We start from the raw sequence: 13,822 nt of genomic DNA, 5'->3' as shown, positions 1-13,822 counted from the left end.
AAGCTGGCCTACTATTTATAATAATAATTATACAGGTGTTAAAAACGTATTTTACTTTACCATGGAAACATTTGGCTAAAGAGTAACAAAGGTCCTGAGAGTTACAACGGTCTTGAGTGCAGATGTTGTTATTGAGTTATGGTAACATACCTAAGCTTTTTACAGTACAAAAACGTTCTTTACACAAATTCTTAGACTGTGAGAATTTTAAAGAAAAGATTTTGCTTTTTTCTTCCATAATTAATTTTATAGTCTAATATAGAGTGAGGATAATTATTGTTATCCAGAGGACCATACTTAGATCTCCATTGTCATTCTATTCATCAACAAAGCTGTTTTTGTAGATAAGCTTTTTTGTGATCCACAGCTCTGATGGGGTTTTACACTGATTTTGATCAGATTTTAATTGTGCTAGTGATTCTACTCCTGCCCTAATCCAGGAGTAATAAGTGAGAGCTAGTTGATTAACATCCAAGTTGATAAATGGTTTATTGTTGAAAAGAAATAATTGAATTTCGAGGGAATCCATTTTATTCTAAGGATGGCCAATGGCAGCAGAGGAAAAATTGTTATGTCGGGATTGTGGGAGTGGAGTAGTAACCTTCTACATAACAGCTTTGTGGTCTGACCACAATGTAGGTAAGTCCTCTGTAACTTCCAGAAGAGAATTGCTTGTAAAAAAGCCATGGAATATGTGACCCGCTGCCTGAGTGGAATACCTAACCATCTGCTTTAATCAAAATTAAAAAGAACAATTGTTGGATGGATTCAGAACAATGTCATACAGTCACCCCAGTACAGAGAGCTGGGCCTAAATCCATCATTTTTATGCTCACCATGCCATTCCAGTTTGGACCTAGCCATATGCAAAACAGTCTTGACCCTGCGCCCAATGGGAACAGACCAGCCCAAACTGTCAGGCCAGGTCCTCCATGGATTGGAAACAAGCATCCTAGGACTGGTTTCGGGCTTGCAGCCCTCATCAGCCAGGATAGCTTGACTCCAGTAGCATGGAGAACACGGGACCCACGTCTGAGCATACCCATCACACTCGGAGTGACAAATGCAAAAAGAACAATTGATGGACAGAATGCAGAGCATTGTCATACATTCACCCCAGTAGAGAGATCTGGGCCTAAATCCATCGTTTTTTTGCTCACCATGCCATTCCAGTTTGGACCCAGCCATATGCAAATCAGTCTTGACCCTGCCCCTAATGGGAACAGTCCAACCCGAACTGCCAGGCCAGGTCCTCCCTGGACTAGAAACAAGCATACTAGGACTCTGTCCATCATTTGTTGCAATTCCACTTTTCGCCCTAAGTTGGAAGGGTATTCCCAGACATGGGTCCCTTCCTCACTGTGCCACTGCATTCAAGCTAGCCTGGCTGATGAAGGGTGACATACCCAGATACCGGTTCCAGGATACTTGTTTCCAGTCCAGAGAGGATCTGGCTTGGCAGTTTGGTCTGGACTGTTCCCATGAGGCACAGGGTCAAGACTGATTTGCATATGGCTGGGTCCAAACTGGGGTGGCGTAGTGGGCAAAAGATGATGGATTTAACCCAGATCTCTTGACTGGGGGAGGATGCTTGAATCATTCAGCATTCCGCCCATCATTTGTTGCAGCTACACTTTTTGCCCTAAGTGGGATGAGTATGCCCAGATGTGGGTCCCTCGCTCACTGTGCCACTGGATTCAAGCTAGCCTGACTGATGAACGGTGACATACTCCAAAACCGGTCCCAGGATGCTTTTTTTCGGTCCAGGGAGGAACTGGCTTGGCAGTTCGGTCTGGACCGTTACCTTGAGGCACAGGGTCAAGACTGATTTGCATATGGCTGGGTCTAAACTGGGTGGCGTAGTGGGCAAAAGAATGAAGGATTTAACCCAAATCTCTTGACTGGGGGAGAATGTTTGAATCATTCAGCATTCCGTCCATCATTTGTTGCAGTTACACTTTTTGCCCTAAGTGGGGTGGGTATGCCCAGACATGGGTCCCTTGCTCACTGGGCCACTGAATTCAAGCTAGCCTAGCTGATGAAGGGTGACATACTCCAAAACCGGTCCCAGGATGCTCGTTTCCGGTCCAGGGAGGAACTGGCTTGGCAGTTCGGTCTGGACTGTTCCCATGAGGCACAGGGTCAAGAGTGAAGTTGCATATGGCTGGGTCCAAACTGGGGTGGCATAGTGGGCAAAAGAACAATGGATTTTACCCAGATCTCTTGATTGGGGAGAATGTTTGACTCATTCAGCATTCTGTCCATCATTTGTTGCAGTTACAATTTAATCAAAATTAGCCATTGTATCAATTAGAGAAGCAGTATCACAATCACCCCCTTTTTCTAAATTAAAATTTAAATCTCCCAAGATAGAAAATTCTGATGAATCAATGCTGGCCTCAATAAAAGGACTTATACTATCCAAAAATGAAGTTCTCGAGCCTGGGGTTCAGGAGATTATTGGACCTCTGTAAATGTGTAGCATTTGCTGGGTTTGATCTGAAAAGAAACATTTCACCTTCCGTGGCTCCAACTGCTGGAAAACCTGAAATTGGCAAATTGTCTCTATAAATAATCGCCAGCCCCCCTCCCCCACATCCTATCCTATTGGCTCTGAGAATGGCATAGCCGGCTGGAAGTGCTCGGACCAACTAGGGTTTGGATTACTGATCGCCCAGGTCTCAGTGATGAAAATAATATACATAATTATGCAAGCCTACTAGCTCCACAAACTCAAGTTTATGCTTCACCAATGATCATGTGTTGATAATCACGCAGCTAAAGGAGTCATAGGGGTTTGCTTGTGATGGTCCCAGGGATTGTACAGGAGAACTCGTATGAATGGCATCGTAAGAGAGGGAAAGGTTTCAGAGAGTGCATTGCGTCCGTCCACAATGATGTTAAAAGATAGTGCAGTTACTATTCTTATCTGCTGTATTGCAGGCCATGAGTTCCTCTCTTGAATATCTCAGTAAGGGTAACAATTCTGGTGAGAAACTTGCAGGGGTTGTGGCGCTAGGCGCGTTTCGGGTGCAGATGGGCGCAGACGGGCTTGCCTTATATGCACCTTCGGTGCACCAGAGGAGAGCCTGCTGCATCTGATTTAAATAGTCCGCTGAGTGAGCCGTCATGGCCCAGGGGCGTGGCTGTGCTCAAAGGAACGAGAAAACAGGTGGGTGAAACAAAATAGTCAATCTGGGGTCTAGCAACCCCTTCACCATTTAGCAGCCTCCCATGTTGAAGGATGATACTGGCAAATTAAAAATGAACTAAAAAAAGTGGGAAAACAAACGTATAATTAAATACGGTAAATAAAACCTCTACAAGATGATGACCAAACTAGCAGGAGCCAGGCAACTCCAAAAAATGGCGCTAATGTGCCTACAAGGAACTAAAATGTGGGCTGTATCCGTCAAAGAGTCATTGAGTATTAAGCTTTGCTATCAAAGCAGCGCAGACATGCTAGCATCTGATTTAAATATCATGCTGAGCTAGGGGGCGTGGCTTAGCTCAGAGGAGTGAATTTGAGAAAACAGGTGGGTGAAAAAAACAGTCAAACCGGGGTCCAGCAACCCCTTAACCCTTTAGCATGCTCCCCTGCTGAAGGATCATACTGGCAAATTAAAAATCAGCTAAAACAAACGGTGAAAAAATGATCACATAAAATCATTATAATAGGGCACTTCCATGTATGTGCCTCGGCTCACCCGGGGCTGGGGAAGGGTTAATTCAGTGGTACTTTACTAACTGTCCCCCTCTAACCTCTTTCTATGTGTCTCACACTTCCCCTTCCCCCTTTCTCTAGCTTGCCCTATTCCGCTACTCTCTTCTCCTAGGAGCCTTCCAGTTTGCCATGTGTCCACTCCGGTAATACCTGACCTGGTACAACATGGAAGTATTTCTATGGACCTTGAGATGTACATTTCATTATAACTCTGTTGTACATGTATAAGCCTACTGACCAATATTGCTGCTTCTTCCAAATGGAATACATCAGGAGTGAATGGTACATCACTGTTACATTTTTGCTTTTTCTGTATAAACATAAAAATTGATTGAATACAAAAATAGGGTACAAACCCTCTACAAGATGGCACCCAAACTTAGCAGGAGCCAGGCAACTCCAAAAAATGGCACAAGTATGCCTACAAGGAACTACAATGTGGGCTGTATACATCAAAGAGACATGGAGTACTATGTTTTGCCAAGGATCTGTTAGCCTGGTGTAGAACTCTCTGCACTTTACTCCTGCTAACCTGTGGTAAAGTGCCTGTGCTCCCCATTTCAGTATGATGAAATTGGTTTAATCCTAATTGGTATATTTAACTTACCCATAAGTATCGAGTATATGGGACAAAATCTAACCAGGGCCTGCAAGTTAAATATAGTTAGTGGGTTAAAGCACGCATTGTGTTATCCACTACCGTAGCTAAAATTGTGTAGGTTGAGCACTCCTATTTTGACAAGTGCTACGCTTAAAAGTGAATTCTTGTGAAGCTTAGTGTGCTGCACCTCCAAGTGTCTGCCTGGTATGTGATACAACTCAACTGAAGACCCAGCTAATGAGTTAGGCTGGGACAAGACATGCACAACTATAACAATTATATTTCTAAATCTCGCAAGCCATGCAATGAATTATTCAACAGATGACCAGTGATATTTCAAGTTCATTTTTATCTATTGAAACAATCAATGTTCCATGAAACATAATCTTCCATAGAGTAATCATTGTTAAATGAAACAGAATTTTTTTAAACACTAAATTGAATTTACAATCTTTCTTTTTAGCATATGCCGTTATGGCATTCCATGCATCTTCATGTCAATTGATGATCATTATGCCTAATGCATTTCAGGACATTAAGTCCCTTCTTCAGAGGCCAATCTTGATACACGACGTAAATGTCCAAAAGTCGGAAAAATAGCTGTGACCTGGTGAAATGTCCACTATCGCGTTGTTCTATCTTTCAATCAGAGTATCCACATCAATTCTAGAATTACAAAGAATCAAAGTCCTCGCAGCACTCACAAGTCTCGTAAGCGCCGCGAGGACTTTGATTCTTTGGAACTTGAAATATCACAGGTCATCTGTTGAATAATTTAGTGTATGTATTGCGAGATTTAGAAATATAATTGATATTTTTGTGAACACCTTTTCCCAGCCTAACTCATTAGCTGAGCCTTCAGCTGGGATCAACTACAGTAACAGCATAAACCAAGACACCTTTTAAACAACAATTTGACCTGTAAAAATAAAATAACCCTTTAGACAGGTCTGAACCTTCCTTGTAAATATTAATACTTCACCCCTAAGTAGACCTTACTGCCTAGAAGGCCATGTGCATGGTATTTAAGAGTAGAACATGTAGAAATGTAATTTTATTTACAATGAGAAGGCTCCAAAAGCCAGTTTCATTGCAGTAAGGTTGACTGTTCCATAGGAAAACACTGGAAAGCAATACTACATTTAATAAGGTTATCCTTAGGTAGGAAACACCTAGTCATTTCATTCATGGACTCAATGTAATATTTGCTAAACACCCCATCACTGATGAAGTCAGATATTATGAAACATTATGGAAAAGGTAGTTTTTAGAAAATTACCTATTCCTTGCCTGAACACACTGAAAGCTAATTTGCATTAACCTCCCGCTGTGGGCCCCTGAATGAGGTGAGGAAACAGCTCCCACAGCAGGAGACAAAGGCTTAGATGTGGGGATGTTTTACTGTTCCTCTGGCACAATGGCCATTTGGGTAATGCCCAGTGTAGTGTTGTGTGAGTTTGGAATGACTGAACCCTTTTGACTCCTTATGGACTCCGTTGAACTGTAATGTAAGCATTAGAGTGTAGTGAAGTGAATGCAGGTTTAGAATGTTAAGTTCATGGTTACACACAGAAGAATAAAGACATGTTATGCTAAGCTCCATATGTGGTGCAGTCAGTGGATACCCAGGCTAAGGATGACGCTACAACTGGTGACGAGATAGGTGATAAGTAACCTGAAGATTGACAGTGCTCTCCCAGAAAGTTTGCTGTGGCCCCCAAACTGTTGGTGTGTGCCACATGTCTCAGGTAAAGTGCCAAATCGATGCTTGGCATATGTGGAGTCAAAGCACAACTCCAGCCTATGTAAAGCATTTGAAGATAACAAAAGTGTCACTAAGAAGTCCAAACATCTCTGGCCAAGACCTGTACAGGACGCAAAGAGAGGTATTCTGCTACTACGCAATTTAAAGCCATACATCATACAGAGTGATAACGTTAAAGACAGACATAACATGGTTTTGAAAAAGCAGCTAATAGCAACACACAATTTTCAACGTTGCGATCAGAAGCGCTGCGAGGCAGAGATCAATCAGGTATCAGGTAGTACAACGAGACGCCTAAAAACAAAGCAAGTCAATTACAAGAAATGGTCATCTGCTTACCAGAACTAAATGAGGAGAGTCATCGTATCACTGCGATAGAGAGAGTAGCCCCAGAAGAAGTGCCTGGGAGCTGCCCATACCTGAATTGGTACACCATCGAAGTTCCTGTGTGGCAGCACTGAACAACTCCAGAGGTATCTAGAAACATGAAGGGCTCCCATGTACACCACAAGGGAGGGCACAGTTCCACCCACTGGCCAAGATGGCCCACAGGTCAGAACAGCACAGGGCCGTGGAGATGGCATGAATTAAGCAGGCCCTAGCAGACAACAGACAATGCGGGAGAGACATCCACTCTCAGTGTCAGCCAATCACACAAATGGTTATAATGCTGCCGCCTTCCTGAAACCACCATTAAATACCGCCAAAAAGCTGAATATTGGCATCAGAAGGATTGCTTGAATAGAGACATTTGATGGTTTCATTGATGCACTAGAAGAAACAGATAACAAGACAATTATCAAATACATATCTAGCTGGTGAAAGTGTGAAAGAAGTCATAACGAAAATGTCGCTAAGTGACAAAATTACATACTGTCAAATCAAAGATGCTTTGAATCTCAAGTTCAATCCACTGCTAAATGTAGATTACGAAAGGTAGATTTTCAGTCAAGAGGCGCTGTGGCCAAGATGGTGGCGAGGGCGGACGCGTAATTCAGAGCTACACAACAGGCCGCTCTAAAAATCCTGCTGTACACCGGCTTATGCTTGCTGATCGACGGTGTAACTGTGACCTGGCACAACTGGACATCACAGTGCCCATCTGGTGGCCCACAGTCAGCTGCGCTGGTGCTCTGCCGTGGGGGAGATGATCTGATGTGGCATTGCAGATGCTGACATGGCCCTGTGCACTTAGCCTGGAGTCACAGACGGGGCTGATCGTCTTCGGCCGCTTGTGCTGACAGCGGACAAAGATGAGGCTGAGGTCGGTTCATCCTCATTGTGGTTCTGTGGACCGTGGTCGGGTGCTAGTTGTGCACCACTCATGGGCTATGCACCCCTGCATCGGTGTTGCTGGTCTACCCTGTGCACCCTGGGCCTGCCGATCACGCAGACGAAGACACCTGGCGGCTTTTCTCCCTCCCTTTCTACCAGCAGTGAGGTATGTGCCCCTGTGTTATCCGGCTGCCATAACCATGCTAGGACGCGCACCCAGAGGTGCGGGACTGAGGCTGATCGGACCGGAGGTGATTGGAAGAAGGACTGCTGCACCTAACATGAGCTCCCATATCGTGGGGTTAAAAGGTAGCCCAGATTGGGTGGTGTTTGGAGGTGCGCCCCTGCAAGGACCCGACAGAGACGAGGGCCGGTGGTTAGCCCTGGACTGACATCGCATACGTACTGCCGGCGTGGGCCTAACCACAGGTGCCTACATTGCGGATCCTGGGGCGAACGTATGCAGGGGCAGCGGCGCTCGAGGACTGGGTTTACCCCCTGTTGCCCCTCACTGGCACAGGGGAGTGTGCCCCCGAATATGAACAGCAGTGTCAGATTGGTCCTAATGCAACCTTGCAGTGGCATGTAGTCTAGGCCTCGAAGTCCCATACAGGAGCAGAACGTAAAGCTGGACAACATTTGGAGGATCACCTAGAGACTTGCTTCAGTGACCACCGTATCCATTAAGTAAACTCCCTGAATGGCGCCACTCCCCCGGGCATAGTCTGAGACACTAACACCCATTAGCAGCGCAACATGCATGTATCGCAGTCACATGCTGTCTGTGTATACGCTGCAGGGCCCTTCCTTCGTCCTCAGATCCATGTCATAGCAGTTCACCACCCTGATCAGATATGTATCTCAGTATAACTCCACCGCAAATACCAACAAGGTTTTCGCCCAGACTCCGACACCACGATCTGGGCACTTCGGCACTGTGGCCCCGCATATAACCTGGCGCGCTCCCAAAAACGGTGCACGTATAGAGAACTGGAAAGTGTGTCCTGCAATCACCTTTGACAAAGACACGTTGCTGGTTGACCAGGGTGATTTGCTTCTCATTTGGACTGCCGCCATGAGAGCTACAGATCCTGTATGGGTATTCCAATTCCACACTCCACCATAATGGGTAAGCCCAGAGCGGAGAAGTCACATGCCCCACCGGGGGACACGACAAACCAGACCTCTGCCACAGATGGGGATGCACAGACAATGGCCCCAAATCCCACAGAACATGCAAACCTCACACACCGGTTCGATGAATTAATGGCAGCAGTGCTGGACATTAAATCTACATTGGGCCCTACGATAGACACACTCTGCGTAGATATTGGTTACCTGCGGGAGGACTACAAGAAACTAAAAGGCTGAGTGGAAGAAACCAAATCGTCATTGGCCTTCCTGTGCCCCATTATTTCTTTGACGTCGGAACAGGTCAAATCGCTACCAAAAGAAGTGGAATACCTAAAGAGCAGGGTGGAGGATCAGGAAGGCAGATCCCGCAGGAACAATGTACGCATCGTGGGACTCGCGGAACATGTCGAGGGTCAAAGCATGGAGCTATACCTAGAGGCTTGGCTCTCCATGGACATTCTTAAAGGTAACTATTCAAAATTCTTCTAAAGTGAGTGGGCTCATAGAGTGCCAGGTGGCCCCCCTCAGCCTGGCAATCCTCCGTGTCCAGTAGTTGCGTACCTGCTCAACTATCGGGACAGAGATCATATCCTACAAATAACAAGAGCCCGCGGCCCATGGCAAATAGAGAATGCACGGTCCATATATAGCCGGACTACATGTTGTCAGTACAACGTCGCAGATTCTCTTACATGGATGTCAAACTGTGCCTTCGAAGTCATGAAATCCAATATGCACTGCAATACCCGCCACACTATGCATCCATCATAAAGACAGCACTACTCTTTGCCATTCTCATGAAGATGTTTGGTCCTGGGTGGAGCAAAATGGATTTGCCAGCGCCTAAAGCCATCATCGGTGGCTATCCGCTGTCAACGGAATAATGCAACTGCACATAGAAGTTGTAATAAATCTCAGTTGTAATGCCCCAACAATTACCCGCCAGCTGAGGGAAGAGAGCACGCTATCAGACAGGCAGAGCAACACAGTAACCCGAACTTGCCCTCTAGATCAGGATCCGATACAGACATTGCACCAGATCATGTGTATCAGCTCACGGAGTCCCAACACTAGGGGCTGCTGGGTGAGGGTCCTACAGCGACACTGCAAACTGCAGAAGAACTCGGATGACTCCCTCGCACTTCCTCCCAGGAACTTGCATTTTACTCAATGAAACTTCCACTATTCTAACCTGCCCCAGCACAAGCTGCTCTGGAGCTACGAGTATTTGTTGGGCACCACGCAAATGACAAGCATACACAGATATGGCGGTCACCTTGCGAATATCCATGCAGCACTGCTGCACCCCCACGTAGATGATAAGTGGCTGATATAGCATCGTTATGGTTCCCTTTTCTCTCTGTGCTCTTTTATTGTTCTTTTTCTTACAATTTCCTTTCCGATATTGCCATTCTTTAATTTGGTTAATTGATATTCTGTCATTTTGCATTTAAGTGCAGATGCCCTTTTGCCCATTGACAAACTGGCCTGGGGTGTGATTTTGGGTATGGTAAATGTTCTACAATATTTATCCATTCTGCTCTGACACACATCAAGCTCAATATGTACAATGCTACCACGGCAAGGAATTGTGTGAACTATCTTACCTGGTGGAACTGACTTTTTGTGTGTAGTGTGTGCGGATCAAATCATCTTGTTGCAATTACCTGATGGTATGATCCTGTTTTCTTTATTCTGTTGGGAAGTCAATTGGAATTGAAAAAAAGCCGTATTACAATCAAAACGGGTTACAAAGCTTAAAAGATAGAAAGATGACAGACGGAATAAAACAAAGTATGTGTATGAATGTTAAAATCTGATTTTTTGGAAAAGATTCTTAAGGACACCAGATAGCCAAGAATAATACTCGAGGGGCAGAGAAGGGGTGAACAGGGACCAGATTACTTTAAGAGTGTTACATGTTACTGCAGGTGTCTCACGCGACATGTCATTGCAAAGTTTACAACAGAGGTAGCAACCTCCCCTAAATCAGTGGGAGTCACTGGGTCTGTGGTGATTCAAATGTCTGCAGAGGGTATTCTGAATGCATGACATCATTTGGAAATTATATTGGCATAATTTGGAAATGATATTATAACATCCGCACATGTAGCAATTCATATATTGGGATTATAACGACATATCCGAAAGTAATGTAGAACACTAGTTATGTACATTTACATCAATATAGAGGTTTACAAGTTGTATCAACAACTACATTAGTCTTTCAATTCAATAATAATGAAATTGTGACAACATATCAGAGAGAAATATAGAATAATAGTAATGCACAATTACATGAATCTTGGCATTGGTCTATCAGTTCAGTAATGTCGCCTCAAAACCACGCCATTGCTCAGTCCTTGCATAATAGAGTTGGTCCTTTCTATCCAACGGCACTCTAGTCTTTGCAAGATTTGCGTGATATCACCCCCTCTTTCTGGAACAATTGCTCTGTCAATCACCTGCCATTTTATATCATCTGCTGTATGTTTTCATTTCAGCAAAATGGGTTACCAGTGGACCATTGGTTACAGAACACCTGATGCGACTCCGATGTTGTCCGATTAATTGGTTGTGATGTCTGTCAACGTATGGTAAGTTACACAGGCACCATATTCAATACACCACATTGCTTGTGTTGCAGTTTGAGAAAAATTCAAGTTTCTGTCTCACATTAGCATGCTCAAATTTATTGGTGAATGCACAGGAACCACAGTTACCACATTTGAAATCTCCATTCGATTCAGGTAGCCCCCAGGCTGATTCAAGGGTTCTGGTCTTACGTACAGTGATGTTCTCTGTGGAGGAATGTATCAAATGGTCTTTTACATTCTTACCCTATTTAAAGGCAAACATAGGAGATTCCATTGTGGAATCAATATTTTTTATCAGATCCTAGTTTTTTGTAATGAAATTGTGGACCCTGTTGTTGTGCACACCAAAGGTGGGTACACAAATGAGTCTGTCAATGGGAGTCTTTGCTTTTGTGGTTAGTTATTCCTCTCTCGGGCAGAACCAAGCACGTTTGAGGGACTTCCTTATTAGTCTGTTGGGTTATCCCCTGGCAAGAAGTTTGGATTTCAGTACCAGGGCCTCTTTCATGTAATCTTCCTTATGTGAACAATTTCTGCGTAGCCTCAGAAATTGTCCAAAAGGTAAGCCATCTCATAGAGCTCGACGGTGGTGACTTTTGTAGGCTAAGAGCGTGTTCCTCTCTGTAGGTTTTCTGTGAAGACTGGTGTAAAGGGTGCCATTATCATGTTTCAGGCCACCCCTGATCGTTCCATAAAACTATGCTGTTATTTTAGCGCTCACACTGATGCTATCCTTTTCTTCCTTAAATTATAGATGTCCCTACATCAATAGGTCCTGAAGAGACCACTTACTGCTATAGGGGTCGAAACACAGTCGACAAAAATTAAAGCAAACCATTCATCAGCCCCTATTATTCTATAAGGAGGCTGCTTCTATTGTTTATAATTTTTGATGGTTGGCTTTACTTCTCTTGGAAACCATTTGTTTATGTCACAATATGTCAATATTTCTGTAGGTTCCATGTTCATGGGGACACTTTGCACTATATACATATATGTTTTGTTGTAGAATTTCATTGTTATATAAATAAATAACTGCTGTTATTACCAAACATTGAGTGGCATATGGTTTCTGCTCCTTTGGATATCGACCTAACCCTTTTTTATTGTTATTGTGCTTACTATTACCATTATTAACTATACTAGCCCACAGGAGCAACTGTTTCTGTTTATATACTACTTACCCTTTCTAGTGAGTAGGGTTTCCCTTGTCTCCCGTTCTAGAGTTGCAATGCATGCATGTGAAATAATTGCTGTTGACTTCTTCGGTCCACTTGACAATGGACATCAGCTGATGGTGATTGCTGATAAATACTCCCTTTTTCTATTGATAGAATATCTCTCATCTATCCCTCAAGAAAGTGTTATTGAGAGATAAGACTGCATCTTCGTGACATAGGGTGTTTCTGCGATCTTGAAATCTGACAACGGTGCACCTTTCAGCAATCGAGAATCCAGAGACTTTCTCAGTCATCTTAATGGGAAGCTTCAGAGGAGCAAACCTCTTTGGTCATAGGCCAATGGCCATGAGTACTCTCAAGAAACCTATTCAGAGTGCTGCATTGGAAAAGCTCTACCTTAACACAATCTTGAATTCTACTCTTCGACTTACTACAGTTCGGCACCTCCTTCGACCACAGGTGAAAGCCCTGCAACCTTGATGTTCGGGAGAGCCATGATGACCAAGTTATCCCAATGAGCCATCAGAAGATCAAATACTGAGGAAGAAATCCATATAAGAGACTTGGGGGCATATGTACAAGGACTTAATGCTTCTATAGCGTAAATGTTTTGATGTTACAGCAGTTTTTTTAACACCGTATTTACAAGGTGCCGCTAACTGCAGTTAGTTGCACTTTTCTGGCATAAAAGTGAATTTTTATGACCACCACTTTAGATGTAAGGTGGGCGTTCCCGTGTAAAAACTGCGGCTAACCTCGCTTCATGATATATACAATGAAATTACCATACAGTGATAACCCCCCAAAACTGCTGCTAAGGCCATTTAGAGGCGGCTTTTTAAGACCAGAAAATAGCTGGTCTTAAAATTGGTGCAAACACTTTGGTCCACATATTAGATGTTTGGGTGCTGAACAGCGCTGCAAGGTACATTGCTGTGCTACCCTAAACAAAAGGACAGGGATGCACCCTATCAATAAGATAGGGTGCATTCCTGGGCCCCATTCATGAAAAGTGTTGCATCGCTGCGACAAAACAGTGTTGCGACAATTTTCACTGCGCCCTCTTTGCAACACCATGGATGAGCCGTATTCAATGTATGGTGCTCCATGTCGCAATTAATGGCAGATACATCTAGAATCCTAAAGTATCTGGCAGCGCTAAAGTCACGCATTGCTACAGTTGTGTTGCAAGCATAACACAACTCCAGCAATGCATGGGGCCAGCCTATCCCTATGGCACAGCGTCAATCGTATGCCTGCCATGAGGCAGGGGCAAGGTTTTGATGCAGTGGTGTCCAAGAATTGTCAAGGGAAATCTCAGAGACTTCACTGCGCCAATCCTACAAGGCTTTGTTGCGTGGGAATGCCCACCCTGCATACTTCATGCCAGATGCAGGTATAAAGTGGCACAGGGCTTCACAAAGTCACACATATGCCTAGATGCTTCACTTTGTAAATATGGCGCAAAGTGGTGCAAGATTTACGCTGTAAGTACGTCAAGGAAATAACGCACCGGTAGCCTTAAACTGCTGGAAGGGGCTCAGG

The sequence above is a fragment of the Triturus cristatus genome, chromosome 9 (assembly GCF_964204655.1).
Source record: "Triturus cristatus chromosome 9, aTriCri1.1, whole genome shotgun sequence".
Lineage (NCBI taxonomy): Eukaryota > Metazoa > Chordata > Amphibia > Caudata > Salamandridae > Triturus > Triturus cristatus.
Note: the sequence above shows the minus strand (reverse complement) of the source record.